General features: G+C 39.8%; 1 protein-coding gene across 1 annotated transcript in view; it reads right to left on the bottom strand.

The window, feature by feature from the left end:
• The window catches only part of RIN2 (Ras and Rab interactor 2), a 177,940-nt gene that overhangs the window by 144,527 nt on the left and 14,964 nt on the right, over positions 1–18,449 (bottom strand). The window lies entirely within an intron of this gene.

Genomic DNA, 18,449 nt, shown 5'->3' with positions numbered 1-18,449 from the left:
TAATTTGTCTCCCTCCGGGCACTGCCAGCTCCCTGTCACATAGGGGGAAGCTCAGGCACCTTATGAGGGACAGAGAATAGCCAACTTCAAACTCCGGCCCACGGAAGCACTGATAAGCCTAACTACTCTTTTGCCTAGTCATGGCACCAGAGGAGTAGCCACAGGGACAAAAGTCATAAAATCTGGACTCAGCCAGTTCCACTGGTGACCTATCATGTGACCTCGGACAGGCACGTTGTCTGAGTTTCAGCGCCTTTCCTTATGAAATCTGAGGTTGACATTGACATTGACAGTCTTGAAATATTAGCTTGTGGTGTGTTTTTGCTCCCTTAATTAAGAAATAATACATGTTCATTGTAACAGCACATGATGCAATCAAAGAATGCATGGCAAAGGGAAGGGCCCTGTTGACCCTCTCATACCCCAGGAAGTGGGAGGGGCAGGAGGTATGGCGGTACTGAGGCACAGGAAGAAAGGCCTAGAAGAGAAGTCAGGGGTGAGGGCTGAATTAGACCTTCCAACAGCAGACTGGAGGGAGAAGACAGAACAGGGCACAGCAAACTCTGAGCAGCTTGACCCAGAGGTACAGCATTGGGCCAGGAGCTAGGAGACATGTCCCACTCCATCGCTGAACTGGTTTTGTGACTTTGGGGGGATGACTGAACCTCCCTGAGTTTCCATTTCCTCAAGGTAACACCTAGACAATAGTTCCTATTTCAAAGTGGAGTTGGGACAGTAGAAGGGATCTAGCTCATGAAAGCTGTAGGCAAGCCTTACAGTGTGTACAGAGCCAGTTACTGTCATGGTCATGAGAAAGGAGGCCCCTCCCCATCTTTTCCCTTATTGTATTCCTTCACAAGCATTTAGGCAGTAATATACCAACCAGTACACAGCAGCTTTATTCACCTGTTATCTTTTTTTTTTAAGATTTAAAAAACTTTTTTTTATTTGATAGAGACACAGCGAGAAAGGGAACACAAGCAGGGGGGGTGGGAGAGGAAGAAGCAGGTTCTCCGCTGAGCAGGGAACCGGATGTGGGGCTCGATCCCAGGATCCTGGGATCATGACCCGAGCCAAAGGCAGACACTTAAGGACGGAGCCACCCAGGTGCCCCTCACCTGTTATCTTATTCCTCCAGTGAAAATGAGGTGGTGGTGAGACATAGGTTAAAGCAGACAAGGGCACAAAAGAACAAATGTCAGGTCCATCCGTGAGGTGATGAGTATAGCCACGTGCACACACTCAGAACTGGGCCCATCTCACTGGGAAAACAATCTCATCCAACAGTTCCTGCTGGAATCCTGCTCTTAATAAATGGGATGTTCCACTCATGTCCAGATCAAAAATGATGGGGAAGGCTTCACAGGGCCACAAAGCTGACCAGTTTGAGTTGTCACATCACTGGTTGGAGTTACAGGGACTAAAGGAGAAGGCTTATATGAGATCCCCAAAGTTCCAGCTTATGGGGTGGGTGGGGTGGCACCCCCAGCATCAGCCCTGTACCCAGAGCCACATCCCACATTGGAAACACAAACGCCGGAATATGGGTATGCCAAGATCTGCTGGGTTATCCAATCTCCCAGGCCAGAAAACTGTCAAACCTGTCTGCAATGGATTTATCCAGGCCATCAGTTTACATTTTTCCGTGTTTGGGAGTGTGATTTCCCCTAACCGTAGGGGAAAGAGACTTGAATGGAAACAGCCAGCTCCAGGCCCCAGGATGATGCCCAGGGGGATGGGAGTGCCCGTAACCACAATCCTCCCCAAAGTGCTGTGAAATTTCCCTGCCCTTCACAACATCCACTGCCCCCCAAACCCGTTATTTCATCTTCATCTCCTCCCAGCACTAAATTAATCATCAGATGCATTCCCTCCCCCAGCAATTAGTTATTCATTCAATATTTTTCCAAAGCAGAAATACTTTTTATCTAACACACAATCATTGCAAAAAAATTTTTTTCCAAACAGATAGACATAGGGACATTACTCAACATGTTTCCACCCATAATTCTACTTTTCCTACGCTCTCACTATTTATAGTTTGGAATATATCTTTCCAGAATTACTTTTTCCCTTAATTTGGGGGGCTGATGTGACACATATGCACAGATCTTAAGTGGACAGCTCTATAAATTTGTATACAAGTCTACACCTGCACACCAATATTAAAAAACCACCTGCCTCCCCAAAGCCTCTATCTTGAACTATCCCAGATAATACCACCAAAGGGACACGCTATCACTTCTATCCTCATTTTAGCTTTACCTGTTTGAACTTCATACAAATGCAACCATGCAATGCAACGTGCACTGCATGTATTCTTTGTATTCTTTTGGTGCCCAAATTTTGTTTTCCTTCCCTTCTCTTTCTTTCTTTCCTTCTCTCCCTTTTTCCTTTCTTTCTCTCTTTCCTTCTTTTTTTTCTTTCTCCTTCCTTCCTTCCTTCCTTCCTCCTTCCCTCCCTCCCTCCCTCCCTTTCTTTCTTCTCCTCTTTTTTCTTCCTTAAATATACTTAAAGAAGTAGACATGGGGCGCCTGGGTGGCTCAGTGGGTTAAAGCCTCTGCCTTCGGCTCAGGTCATGATCCCATCCTGGGATCATGCCCCGCATCGGGCTCTCTGCTCAGGAGGGAGCCTGCTTCCCTTCCTCTCTCTCTGCCTACTTGTGATCTCTGTCTGTCAAATAAATAATAAAGAAAATCTTTTTTAAAAAGTAGACATTATTATCCTTTATATTAATTTATCCCTCTTTGTAGGATCCTTAATATATAATTCTCTTTCTCTCTCTTTTTATATTTTCCCCCAGTAGACTTGCAAACTCTTCCAGGACTTGAGACTCCTCCAGGCCTCTAAAGTTTGAAAGCAGCCCCAGACTCTGGTAGCTACTAAGAACACGACCCTTCTCTGTGAAAGATGAAGAAATGGAAACTGAAATAAGAAAGCAGCCAGCTCTGCTACCTCCTACCTTATCTATTGACCTGAAAGTATGATCTCATCAGGAGCCATGCAGGTCAGAAGGCAGTGGGATAACACATTCAAAGTTCCAAAAGAAAAGCACTGCCATCCAAGAATTCTACATCCAGTAAAACTGTCCTCCAAGAATTAAGGAGAATTTAAAATACTTTCAGACAGACAAAAATTAAGAGAATTCATTATTACCAGAACTGCCCTACGAAAAAATACTAAGGGAAGTCCTTCAGGCTGAAATGAAAGGACTGTAGACAGTAATCTCAATTCACATGAAGAAATAAAGAGCACCATTAATGGTAACTACATAGAAAAATATAGAGGAAACCAAATGATGTACTTGACTGACATAACATAATAGAAAGAAAGAAAGAAACAAACAAACAAACAAAGGACAATACAAATGTATTTTTTGTTTGGAATAGTTTTTTTTCTCCTGATTTAAAAGACAATTGCATAAAACAGTAATTGTAAAACCACGTTGATGGGCTTATAGTATACAAAGATGTAATATGTATGACAATATTAACACAAAGGAGAAGCAGTATTTATATATATGAAAACTAAATTGGTGTTAATTCAAACTAGACTATTACAGGTTAATATAGTCATTGTAATCCCCAAGGTCCTGGGATCCAGCCCAGTGAGCAGGGAGCCTGCTTCTCCCTCTCGCTCTCTGCCCCTCCCCCAACTCGTGTGCATGCTATCTCAAATAAGTAAATGAAATCTTTTTTTTTTAAAGGGTAAATGATTTCAAATCCAAAACCTAACCTTTCACCTTAAGAATTTCTTTTAAATGGCAAACTAAACCCAAAACAACTGGAAGGAAGTAAATAAAGATTAGAACGGAAATAAATGAATTAGAGAATAGAAAAATTGAGAAAAATCAACAAAAACAAAAGCTGTTTCTTTAAGAAGATAAATTAGGGGCACCTGGGTGGCTCAGTGGGTTAAGCCTCTGCCTTCAGCTCAGGTCACGATCTCTGGGTCCTGGGATCGAGCCCCACATCAGGATCTCTGCTCCACTAGGATCCTGCTTCCCCCTCTCTTTCTGCCTGCCTCTCTGCCTACTTGTGATCTCTCTCTGTGTCAAATAAATAAATAAATTCTTAAAAAAAAAAAAAAGATAAAATTGACAAATCTTTAGTTAGGTTGAACTAGAAACAATAAAGGAGTGTCAAATTATTAACATCATGGATGAAAGAGGAGACATCACCATAAAATGATTATGATAAATGATAAAAAGAATTATAAGAGAATACTATGAACAACAATATACCAACAAGTTAGATAACCTAGATGGAAGGACAAACTCCTAGAAGATACAAATTAGTGAACTGACTCAAGAAGAAATAGAAAATCTGAGTAGATCCATAACAAATAAAGAGATTGAATTAGTAATTTAAAAAAAACAAAAACAAAAACTTCCCACAATGAAAGGCCTAGGACTTGATGACAACTGATGAATCCTAGCAAGTGTTTAAATTAGAATTAAGACCAATATTTCACAAACTCTTCCAAAAAGAGGAAAAACACTGTCTGATTCACTCCATAAGGCCACATTATGTGGTATCAATACCAGATGAAGTTATCATAAGAAAACTACAAACCAATATCCTTTATGAATATAGCTATAAAAATCTTCAGCAAAATAACAGCAAAACAAATCCAGCAACATATATAAAAGTTTAAACACCATGACCAAGGGGGATTCAACTCCAGAATGCAAGGTTAGTTCAACATACAAAAACCAAAGTACAAGTGTTGACAAGGATGTGGAGAAAAGGGAACTGTTGTGCACTGTTTATGGGAATGTAAATTGGTGCAGTCACTATGAAAAACACTATGGATGTTCTTCAAAAATCAGAAAATATAACTGCCACATTATCCAGCAATCCAACTTCTGGGTATATATCCAAGGGAAATGAAAACAGAATACTAAAGAGATCTCTGTACTCCCAAATTTATTGCAGAATTACTCACAATAGCCAAGGTAGGGAAACAACCTAAGTTCCATCAGTGGATGAATGGATAAAGAAAATGTGGTATATTTATGCAATGGAGTATTAGTCATGGAGAACAGGAAATCCTACTGTTTACAAAAACATGGATGGACCTCGAGGGCATTACACTAAGAGAAAAAAATGAGACCGACAAATACCGCATATCACTTATATGTGATAGCTTTAAAAAAAAAAAAAAAAAGTCAAACTCATAGAAACAGAGTACAACAGTAGTTGCCAAGGACTGGGGGTTAGGGAAATTAGGTAAAAGTTGGTAAGAGAATTTAAACTTGAAGCTATAAGATGAATACGGTCTGAGGATCTAATGTATAAGATGATGACTATAGTTGATAACACTGTATTGTATAACTGAAATTTTCTAAGAGAACAGAACTTAAATATTCTCACCACAAAAAAGAAAGAAAGATAAATATGTAAGGTGATATGATAATTAACTAAATGGGAGGAATCCTTTCAGGATGTATACATATATCAAATCATTGTGATGTATGCTTTAAATATCTTACACTTCTACTTGTCGATTATAGCTCGACAAAGCTGAAAAAAATCAGTGTATTAATATATAAATAAATAACAAAAATACATGATCATCTCCATAGATGTAGAAAAGTAACTGATAAAATCCAATCCATGATTAAAAAAAAACAAAAAAACACTCAACAAAAGGGGAATAAAAGGGGATTTCTTCAACCTCATAAAGAGCATCCATGAAAAATCCACAGATGACATCATACTTAACAGTGAAAGACTTAAAGTATTCCCCTTAAGAGCAACTTCTACTCAACACTTTAGAAGAGGTTCTAGCCAGAACAACTGGTTAATAAAAAGAAATAAAAAGTGCTTAGACTGGAAAGGAAGAAGCAAAAGTATCTCTATTCAGAGATGATATCATCTTGTATACAAAAAATCCCAAGGAGTTTACAAAACAAATCAAAACCAAAAAGAAGTTTAGCAAAGTTGTGGGACAGAGGATCAATACACAGAAATTAACTGTATTTCTGTGCACCAGCAGTTAAAGTGAAATGAAGAAAATAAATCCATTTATAATAGTATCAGAAAGAATAAAATTCTTAGGAATAAACCACACAAAAGAAGGATAAGACATATAGTGAAAACTACAAAACATCCTTGAAGGAAATTAAGGATGATAGAAACAAAAAGAAAGACAGTCCATGTTCATGAGTTGGAAGGTGAAAGAAAAGATGGCCCACACTCTCTAAATTGATCTACATGTTCAACACAATCCTTCTCAAAATGCTTTGTGTAGAATTGCCAAAATGCAAGGGATGCAGAATAGCCACAACAATCTTGAAAAAAGAAAAACACTGGAGGACTCAACTTTGAATTTGAACTTACTGATTTCAAAAATTACTACAAAGCTATGATACAAATTACATATCCGATAACAGGCTTGTATCCATAATTTATTCAAAAATGTGCACAAGTCTACCAACAATAAAAAGACAACCCAATTTAAAAATGGGGAAAGACTCTGGATAGACATTTCTCCAAAGAAGATATATAAATAGTTAAGAAGCAGGAAAAGATGTTCAATATCACTAGTCATTAGGGAAGTGCAAATCAATACCAAAATGAGATACCACTTCCCACCCACCAGGATGACCACAATCAAAATGAGGGATGATAAGTGTTGCTGAGGATCTCAAGAAATTAGAACCTTCCCACATTGCTGGTGGGATTGTAAAATGATGTAAATGCTAAACAGTTTGGTAATTCCTCAAAAAATTAAACATGAAGTTCCCCTGTCATCTGTCAATTCCACTCCTGGGTATACACCCAAGAGAAGTGAAAACACATGTCCACACAGAACTTTGTACAAGAATGTTGATACCAACATAATTCATAATAGCCAAAAAAGAGGAAATAATCTGAATGTTCAGCAGCTGATGAGCAGATAAACAAAATGTGGTACAGTAGCCACCCACTTCCCTTTGTCCTTGGTTAACTTTCTGTGATTTCTATTACCTGAAGTCCACCATGGTCCGGAAGCAGATGATCATCCTTGTGATTTCTTGTTGGGTCAGTAGCAACCTAATGCTACATCATCATGCCTATGTCATTCACCTCATTCAGCACATCATGTATGTATTTTATCATCTCACATGATCACAAGAAGAAGAGTGAGTATAGTATCATAGGATGTTTTAAGAGAGACCACATTCCCATGACCTTTATTACAGCGTATTTCTATAATTGTTCTACTTTATTATTGGTAATTGTCATTAATCTCTTACTGTGTCTTACTTATAAATTAAATTTTATCATGCATATATATATATAGAAAACACGGTATATATAAAGTTCAGTACTATCTACACTTTCAGGAATCCACTGGGGGTCTTGGAACACACCAACCATAGATAATGGCTGACTATCGTATATCCATACAATGAAATATTACTTAGCTATAGAAAAGAATGAAGTACTAATATATGCTACAACATAGATGAAACTTCAGAAAATATTATCCTAAGCAGAAGACAGATCTAAAAGCCATATATTATATGGTTTGTTTTATATAAAATGTCCAGAAAATGTAAATCTGCAGGGAAAGATAGTAGATTAATGGTTGCCAGTGGCTAGGAGAAAAGAGAAATGGAGAGTGACGGCTAATGGTTTCATGGGGTTTCTTTCAGGGGTGATGGAAATGTTCTGTAATTAGATAGTGGTCATGGTTGCCAAACTTTGTGTATATGCTGAAAATGACCAAATTGTATGCTTTGAAAGAGTGAATTTTATGCCATGTGGATCATATCTCAATTTTCTGAAAGTTAAAAAAAAAAGTAATGGTTTTATTAAAGTCACTTGATTGAAGAAATTACTTACCCTGGATTGAGTAAATTAGGTAAGTCCTCATAGCACTGCTCCACCAGGGCATCCCCCCTACTCTTCAAGACACAGAGCAAATGCAGCTCCGTATAGGCTGATAAAACTGATATTAGACTGACAATGCAGAATCTGTTCTTTTAAAACTAAGTTAGAAGGAGCAAAAGTTATTTCATATTGAAAGAAGAACAAAATAGCCTCTCAATGAGAGATGTGATTCCTTTCCTTTTTAAAATTTTTATTTATTTATTTATTTTTATTATTTAATTTGACTTATTTTTTATTTATTTTATTATGTTATGTTAGTACCCATACAGTACATCATTAGTTTTTGATGTCACGTTCCATGATTCATTGTTTGCGTATATCACTCAGTGCTCCATGCAATCCGTGCCCTCCTTAATACCTATCACTGGGCTAACACCTCTCCCCTCTGAAACCCTCAGTTTGTTTCCTGGAGTCCATAGTCTCTCATGGTTCCTCTCCCCGCTCTGATACCCCCCCTTCAGTTCTCCCTTCCTTTTCCTAAAGTCCTCCACGCTATTCCTTATGTTCTACATATCAGTGAAGATAATTGTCTTTCTCTAACATCTCTGAAAGTTTTTTGGCAAAGCAAAACAAAATAAAACTTTGATTTTTTTTGTAAAGTTTCTGCTTCAGCCTGCTGAATAATATCTTTCTTTTTCTTCCCCCTCCCCTCAATATACTAGAATTAAATATATAAATAATAAAAGCCATATGAAAATACAGGCATGTATCTCTCTCATCTCTAAATAGGGAAGATCATTGTCAGCATACACTCCCTTCTGGGGGTTTGAGGGGTAAGAATTAAAAAGGAAAAGATCGATAAACCTAATTACATTAGAATATTAAGTATGTACATCAACACACATCATAAACAAATTAGAGGCAAAGTAAAAGGATGGTTTGACAGTTGCTAGGAATCTAACAAAAGATAATACAATTAACTTATAATTAATTCAGATAAATCAAAAAAGAATTCTAACATCCCAACAGTGAAATCTGCACAAGTTATGAACAGAAAAAAAAAAAAAAAGCCTACAAAAAAGCCACAGGATAGAAAATATATGTGGGGTTAATTTGAAACTGTTGAAATTTCCCAGTAATAAAAATGCAAACGGAACAGACAATGAAAAGCTGTTTCTCACTTATGAAATCAGCCAAGGTCAGGAAAGAGATAATGCTAAAATTTGTTGGTTTCTCAGTGCTTTTATTTTCCCCCGAGGCATTTAATTTTCTTTGAACAGTTCCTCATGGTTTTTGAGTTAAATTCATTCTCAAGTATTTCCTTTTTGCTGTTATTACATGGAAAGGCTTTGGACTCAGTCAGAAGCCCCAGCTCTGGAATTTACCATTTGTGCACGTGTTTGTATGCGTGCTTGTGTCTGTGTGTGTGTGTGTGCACTTGAGTGGGCATGTGGACTTTGTGTTCAGTATTACTTAATCTCTCTGAGGCTCAGTTTCCACATCTGTAAAATGGGGACAAATACAGCTTTAAGGAAAATACCTGCATTTAACAAGCAATAAATGGTAGTAAAAATAGCAGGGCAGCCAGGACAGTGCCCAACATCTTCCAGCTCCTCTAAAATGAGTATCTATTGCTTGCCCCTCAGGTGGAAAGCAAGACTCTGAAGCAGAATCACAGTGGGCAGGACCCAGCTCTGCCTTTTAGCGGGTATGTGATGTCATTGGTGTGTGCATTAAATTGGTTGAGGTATGCAATGCACCATGCCTGCACCTATCAATATTATTATTTATTATTATTATTAATTATAAACCCTAGATACTGCCTGTCCAACTCAGAACACTCAAGACCTGCCCTAGAATATCATCTTCTTAGGAATAGGTTATCAGAAACATAGGTCAGAATTCCAGCTCAACTGTGTGACTCTGTGCAAGTTCCTTCCCTGTGTCTCAGTTTCTGGACCTGCAAAATGGAAATGGTAATAGTAGTGCTCAGAGGTCAGTACTGTGTTAATCCGGGTCCTCTGAGATGTACACACCAAGACAGGATCAATTGTGTGAAAATTGTATTAGGGGAAATGCCTGTGGAAGAGATGGGAAGGGAGCCTGGGGAGGCTGGGAGAGCCATGAGGAACAGTGGAAGAGCATCCTTGATCATGACGGAGTCTAAGAAGGTTGCCAGAATCATGGAGGCAGCGACGGTTGTCAGAGGGGTTCTGTGTCTCTTAGGAATGGACCTGCCTTAACATCCCTGCAGGGCTTCGGATTACCAAGTGCAGCAGTTGGCTCTTGGGTCAATCACAGGCCCTTTAGTTGCAAGTCTGTGAGGCACATTCTCATGGCCCCACAAGTGTTAAGGATGAAATGTATCAAAACACGTACAGCTCTTGGAACATGGCCAGGCATGAGGTGAACAAAGTGTAAGTGGTGGCTATTATTATTGTTATTATTAACTGCCTAAAACATTATAGTAGAACCAATAAACACATTTAAAAAAATCTATGCCAAGGGTGATGTGATGTGAACTATTATTACTTAACATTTCATACATTTTTTTTTTTATCTACTGTAACAAAACTGCAGAATAAAGCTCTTATATTCCTTTATCCTTCCCGGAACATCTGCGTATACATGCTCATAGAACACACTCGGTAAATGTTTGCTGAATAAACAATGGATCCAGTTATCAGGGAAATTACACTGATAGGATCTTTAGTACTAGACAGGCTTAACCTTATCTTGGAAATAAATTCATAAAAAGTTCCCACTCTACCCTTCCTAGGAATACCATACCTAGTTGTTTTTCTAATACTTTATAATAAAAACTTCAAACAGAACAAAATAGAAAAGTTTATTCAGTGAATACACACACATCACCTAGATTCTACTGTTAACATCTTACAATGCATGTTTTATCACATATTTATCCATTTGTCCATCTCTCTATCAATCCATCTGATTTGTGGTGCATTTCGGAGAAAACTATAAACACCTGTACTTGTTCCTACATATTTCATCATGTGGATCATTAACTAGAGTTCAAAAAATTTTCTGAAGGTTTTTTTTTTTTCTTTTGATGTAAAATTTACGCTGGGTTTTTAAATGAGTGAAACCACTTCTGAGCAGCAGGATGTTATCTGAATGAGAGGAGTTGGCAGTAGCTGCACTTTTCAGGGGAATTTAATGCCTTTGGCGGATGGAGCATTTGATTGGTACATGCCACGCACGGGCATCTGTCTATGTGTTTCTTGCAGATGCTAATTACTATAGGTTAGGTTCCCCAGGAAGCAGACTCAGAGACAGAGGTTAGTGTGCAGATTTATTAAGGAGTACCCATGGGACCAAGGCCTGTGGAATCCAGGTGGAGAAGCAGGAGAGTCAGAGGGAGAATTGAAGTTGGGGGATGGGGTCAGCCAACCCCACAGGGAACTAGGATCCTGGCCACAGTTGTCCAGAGTTGGGCTGCAATGGCTGGGCTTTTGTACCCCTACAGCCAACAGTCATTGGATGTGGGCCCCTCTGGGAATGGCAGTGACACTGGACTAGGCAGTTCTCTGCAGCTGAAGCACCCCTCAATGTCAGGGACCAGGCACCCCTGACATTGAAGGCTGCCTGTGGTTGGGATGCCCAGCAGCTGGGGAACAAGTCCTTCCCTGAAGGTGATCTGGTGGCACATCACAGCGTCCACAACACTGATGACACTTCACTCACTTCAGAGACACATCATATGGCAATTGCACATCTTTATTCTGCAGTGACCAGAAATACCATCCAAACCACATTTAGGGTCCTGGAGAGTGAATTAGTGGCCTCAGGACACTGTGATAAACATGTGCTTGTATGTTACAGCCAGTGGGAAACAAGATTGCAAAGGGCTAGGATTTATGGCTGATGGTTACATTCTGAGAATATTCCTCAAGTAACACAGGAGGGTTCTCTATCTCAAGAAGCAGGTGGTCCTCACCAAACTGAGCAAGAAAGACACGTCAGAAACGGACCACGAAAGGATACTAAGATCATGCCATATAAGGAAAAAATGATTTGTGGCCTGGCATAAAAGTTAATGAACTGCTAACTTGGGTTCAGAGAACCTGTTAAAATAAGATGTGAGGCTACCAAAAGACACCAGTGGTCTCAGACCTTATATACAGGCATCAGGATTGGCATTGGCTAAAAAATTGAGTGATTTCATCAAAATGATATTTTTAAATGAAAATTTCATCTCTTATAGTCTGACTAGTTGTACCCCTCCAAATTCATAGATTGAAAACCTAATGCCCAAGGTGATGATGTTAGGTGGGAGGTGATTAGATCATAAGTGGAGCCCTCATGAGTGGGATAAGCATCCTTATAAAAGAGGCCTCACAGAGCTCCCTCATGCTTCCCACCACATGAAGCTACAACAGAAGTCTGCCACCCAGAAGGGGTCCTTACCCAACCATCCTGGCACCGGATCTCAGACTTCCCTCGAGAACCGTTAGAAGTGAATTTCTGTTATTTATATAACTGTGGCATTTTATCAGAGCAGCCTGAACAGACATCATCTTATATGCATTTCCTTAAAAAAATTAGTGCATAGGGCTCAGTCAGTCAAGCAGGCAACTCTTGGTTTCAGCTCAGGTCACGATCTAAGGGTTGTGGAATCAAGCCCCACATCGGGCTCATTGCTTAGCAGGGAGTCTGCTTCAGTTTCTCTCCCTCTACCCCTCCCCCTGCTTAGGTTGTCTGTCTGTCTGTCTGTCTCTTTCTGTCTCTCAAATAAAGAAATCTTTTTAAAAAATAAAAGATAAAAAAATTTGTGCCTTCCTAAAGTGAACACCTGTCATTTGTGTATGCCTCAAATCTCTTGACCATACTCTCTACACTTTGATAACATCTTATAGGATAAGTCTTTTTTTTTTCTTAAGATTTTATTTATTTACCTGAGAGAGAGAGAGAGACCACGAGCAGGGTGACAGGCAGAGGGAGAAGCAGACTTCCTGCTGAGTAAGGAACCCAATGCAGGGCTCAACCCTAGGAACCTGGGATCATGACCCAAGCCAAAGGCAGACGCTGAACAAACTGAGCCACCCAGGCACCCCGGGATAAGTCTTTTTCTAACATAGAATGTGAGAATAAAGCAAAACTCTCATTTCCTGGCCTCTTTGCTGCTGGGATGCCGTCATGTGATTTAGGTTCTGCCAAGCAGAAGGGCTCATGCAAAGCTTTGCTGGAAACAGAGTGATGCAGGGACAGAGATAGGATCCGTGACCATGGCAGAACTAGTGTGGCTCTGAGAGCAGCTGGGGAGGGATCTCCTGATTCACCAGCTCACTGATGCTTGGCAGCTGACTCTATTGCGTCACTCTCAGTCACTGGTGAAGCTCAGCCTGATGCCCACCTCTTGATTCCCTTTCATGATTCTGAGAACTCTGTTCCTCAAAATCCCTTTCTATACCAGCCGGCTACAGGCAATTCAGTTGTATGCATCAGAATACCCTGACCAATACATTCCTATCACCCACAACAGTGCACTTGGAACTTTCTAAGCCACAACACATTTTCTCAGATACAGTATTCTGTAGAAGCTTGGTACGTGGAGTAGATTATGAATGGAGCTGTCCTAATATAGCTTGGTCTTCTTTCTCCTCCCCATCCTAGAACTCTAGGGTTACAGTGAACTTGCCTATTGGAGAAAGTGCAAATTCCTTAGCAAGGTTATTCCCAAAGACCCTTCATACACCAGACCCACAATATTCTCTTCTGTCTCATCTCTCATGACTGACGCCCTCGTTCTACAGTTCTAGCTGATGAATCTCCATTTTCTCCATAACCATTCATCTATTCTTCCTCTTCTGAGCATGTGGTCATGACTGCCAGGAAAATACCCATGTACTCCCTAAGACCCAGACCAATTATACCCTCCATGAACCTCTCACCAATGCTTCTTCTCATCCTGTGGTCATTTCAGTAGTCCTTACCATCCATGGGCCTAATTCTCCAGTGATGACCCCAGGTAACCTGTCATTTTGCTGAGGCACAAATCTGAGTCACTAATATACCAAGTTTGGTGAATTGCCCTGGCTTTTCTCTTCCTTCCACCCACAGTATCCATCAGGGCTTTGCATTGTCCAAACCCAGCAGGAAGCCAGTTATCAAAGGGGGCCAGAGAAAACATAGCTCGGCCAGTTCAGGTGCAACACAGGGCAGAGTCATGGAGAAGCAAAACCGGATCCAGGGGGAGAGGAGGAAATGGCCAGCTCAACAGAACCTCACAGGAGTCAGTGAGACCACAAGGGATGGGACTCTTAATCAGAATATGACAAAGGTAGGACATACTTTGTTGTGTTTTGTTCATAAGTAATGGATTTTGTTCATTTGTTTTGGACAGTAGTAAGCTGTCTCTGTAAGTTGAGATCGAATCTATGCATCCACAAGTTTTCATGTTGCAAAATAATGAGGATAATGAAAAACAGCGCTATTTTAATGCAGGACGCCACAGCCCCTGTCAAATGCAGGAAATGAGTGATCAGTTCCTGCCACAGAAATCAGGAAGAGAGATCGAAGACGGACCTGCTGGGAAATTCAACTGTGCACCCACATTCTCATAGTATCGTTGTGATAACTCCAGATGACACACCCCTGACTTAACGTGCTGGCAGACTCAAGCCTCAGAAGGTTGAGCAAGTGGTGGGAGGGCGCGCTTTTCTTGTCTTCTTTCCAATCACAAGGAGGAACTGATGGGAGAAGTGGCGGTCATGGGCACCAAGAGAGAATTCTCACATCATCCTTAGACTCAACTCAGCTCAGAATGAGAAACCTAGTCTGGCAGAGAATTTTGTGGTTATGAGCAGAGATTCCAAAAAACTTAAAGGTGATTTGCAGTTTATAAACAATGTCTTTCTTCTCATCAAGTAGGGTGGGAAGTTCTTGGCAATGGGGTTCTGACACCACGAATGCAAGTAAGTACATAGGTAGAGAGAGAAGAATCACAACAATGTGTTTGCATAGACAGCTCCGCAAGAAAGGACAAAATATGGGTATGGGGTTCTAGGGGCATAGCTGAATCCCACCTCCTGAGGCAGATCTATATGAATAATGTCAGGAAGGAGTGTTTTGCAAATAAAACAAAGCTAAGTAAAACCATAAAGGAAGTTTTAAAAGGTTTGGAACAAGATAAGATTCAATGGCAGCAGAATAAAAGAGAAGCAAGCTTACTCAATTCCTTGTCCACCAGAGTATTTAATGCCTATAATATGAACAAATAAAGAAAGAGGTAAGACTGTAAGACTGGAAAGAGGAAGCCAGCATGAATATTCAGGACTGAATCAAGTTTCTGGATATTTCATAGGTGTCTCCATTTCCCAATCTGGTGGGATCACATGCCAGGCTACAGTTAAAAATAAAATGCACGGGAGATGATTTGTGGTTATCTTCAAGATATCAAAGGAAACTGAAGAGGTGCTGGGTCAAGGCTGGTGGATAATGTTGACCTCCAGTTTCCAAAACAGAGAAGACAGTGGACCCTTCCAGCTATGCAGCTGTGGGCTTGTGGGCCACCTTACTCATGACTATGGCTGGGATCATTGGCAAAATGGTTTGGCAGAAAGTGTTCATCCTCAGGGATCAGCTTGGGTGTCCAAAGGCAAGCTGTGTCAGCTTACCCATACTTGTTGTGTTCTTGGCAGGGCTATTAGACTAGGAAATTACAAAGAACCTGTTACCATGGAGCTGAATTTCATGAAAGGAGCCAACAAAAAATGACACATTTTGAGCAAGATGGAAAATTGTGCCTAAGAGGATGACAGTACAATAATTAAATGACCATACATAGGAAGCCCTACTTGATGGATTCCAACCATCCTGGAGCAGGTCCCTAGTTTCCTCCCATGCCTGTCCTGTTCAGGATGTTCATTAATAACCTGAACTAGGCTAAGGGCTGAGTGAAGGGTAAGCTGACAAATGGGTTACAGGACAGAGAAATGTCAGCCCTCCTAAGTCAGTGTTTCCTGAACACCCGCCATTCATGTACTGTCCTCACAGTTCCCATCACCGAAACTATGTATTTGATGTGCTAATTATATTTTACAGTATAAATTAACTTCATAGGAATTAAAAGGTGCAACAAAAAATGTATAGAAAATGTCCATCTGAGTACCACCTAAACATCTGGGCTACCCTTAGTGGCATTTGTAACATGCTTCAGAAAAGGACCAGGCAACATGATTGTGATACAAAACACACTTCAAGTACCTGAGATAATAGGCTCACAAAATGAAAGATGGCCGAAATAAATGTGAAATCCTGTGAGCAGGGGTACAAAACACATGGCTACAGCATATACTTAAAAAAGTAAATAAATAATAATGTTCTGTGGATATGGCAAAAATTAATGCAGGCAGACATAGAATTATGATATATCTAGTTACATTCAAGCGTCCTTCAAGGCCCTTATGGTGGCCAGAACCCTTCCAGGGGCCTGCTGGCATTTTGCATTAGGAATTTTGAATTGTTTCTTATAAAGGGGGCTCCCCAAATAGAATAAACCTCAGACCCCCTAACACCTGTATCCACCCCTGTGAGTTGGATTTTATAACAGTTATAGGAACTTCCTAGAACCTCAGGAAGAGAGTTTTTTTTTGTTTTGGGGGGTATTTTTGCTTTTTGGGTTTGTTGTTTTTTCAAGTTCTGGCTGTCAGAGACACAATAGGAGCCAAGAAGAAAAATGGTCTTTAGCAGTTTTTAAAAAATGAACTCAAGACATAAGGTACCAAAGCTCAGGCCCCACCAATCATTTCCTGATAGGAAGGAACACTCACTATGCAGCCATCAAAAGAAATGAAATCTTGCCATTTGCAACGATGTGACTGGAACTAGAGGGTATTATGCTGAGTGAAATAAGTCAATCAGAGAAAGACAACTATCATATGATCTCCCTGATACAAGGAATTTGAGAGGTAACGTGGGGGGTTTCAAAAGTCAATTTATTTAAAAACAAATTTAACTCATCCTAAGCAATAAACACGGTGAGACTGCAATTTGATGTGCTAGGTAATATATTTTAAGTAATTTTAAAATGAATCCCTAAGCTCAAAAAAGATTTATTTTTGATGTCTAAAATCATCTCACGTTCAACCAAGAGTAGGCATACAACCCCCTCCTCTTCCAATTTTGATAAGTGGTGGTAAGAAACAGATTTGAAAGCTTCCTTCTCTGCCCCAGGACTCTTCCAAGAAGGAAAGTGTCATCTGGAGGGAGGCCTAGTTCAGGCCCCCAAAGTAGGACCTTACTGAGGTCCAGCTTTCAAAGCACTTTTATGCAATGAGTAGCTCCCCTGATGCTTACACCAGTCTCTGGGTGGCTGTAGAAAGAACAAAGTAGGTGTTATTACCATTCACTCACTTTTGCTCAGAGAAGGTCAAACAGAGACTAAAGGATGAAACAACTTAACTCAGCCTTCAGATTTTAAAGCATAAATATTTTCACTACCTTCTGCTTCTTTACCATGTTCACTATCGGTTAGCTTTGATTTTAAGGTAAGAAATCCCCTGGCAGGACACCTGGGTGGCTCAGCTGGATAAGCGTCTGCCTTTGGCTCTGGTCATGATCCCAGAGTCCTGGGATCGAGTCCCACATTGGGCTCCTGGCTCAACAGGGATCCTGCTTCTCCCTCTGCCTGCTACTCCCCTGCTTGAGCTCTCTCTCTCTCTGACAAATAAATAAAATCTTTAAAAAAAAAAAGAAAGAAAGAAAGGGAAAGAAATCTCCTTGCTATGGCTCTGTAACTACTAAAACAGGGAAGGGTCCATCTCAGGGAGACTTTGAGTAGTTGGTCCCCCTATGCCTTAGTTTCCTCATCTGTAAAATGGGTATGAAATGCAATAATCTATGGAAAAGTACTTCTTAGCATAACGCCTGGGATATAGTAGGTCCTTAATATGTGCTAGCTATTCTAATGATTCTTATCAGTCACTAGAAATTATTTAAAAGATTTTTTAAAAGTTTGGTTTACTAAGTTGCTAGACCAACATAAGGATTTATGAAAACAGCCATTTCCTTTGACAGAGTACATTATGAAGAAATAATATATTAAATGCAAAGCAGTTTTCAATTATTAAATTGAATTAATTATTAAATTATTGCCAAAATTATGGAACCATAATAATGCATATATTAGCATGAGCAATAAAGAGTGACCATACATAATTAAAAATTCATTATACTCATCCAAATAGATGTATACAGTGCTTCAGCATTTGGGACTGATAACTGTGTGTGTGTGTATCTCTATCATTAGTGTAAATCAGTGAGCATCTACTGTACCTGTGAGAATAGGATCATTAGCTGAGACCTTACTAGTGCTCTAAGTTAATATGACTTTTTTTTTAAGTTTTTATTTAAATTCCAGTTACTTAGCATACAGTGTGATATTAGTTTCAGGTGTACAATACAGTGATTCACCATTTCCGTACAAAACCCACTGCTCATCACAGTAAGTTAATATAATTCTAACACCTAACAGAATACAGGTACTTAGTGAGGATCAGGACAGGAGTAAGGACAGGCCCTGAGCAAGAGAGTTTTAAAGATGAAATCAGGATATCAGTTTAGAATCTATTCTAGGCTTCTAGAGTTCCTTACCTCATACAA

Source organism: Martes martes, assembly GCF_963455335.1.
Source record: "Martes martes genome assembly, chromosome: 9".
NCBI lineage: Eukaryota > Metazoa > Chordata > Mammalia > Carnivora > Mustelidae > Martes > Martes martes.
The sequence above is the reverse complement of the archived record's forward strand: the minus strand, read 5'-3'. Positions and strand labels throughout refer to the sequence as shown.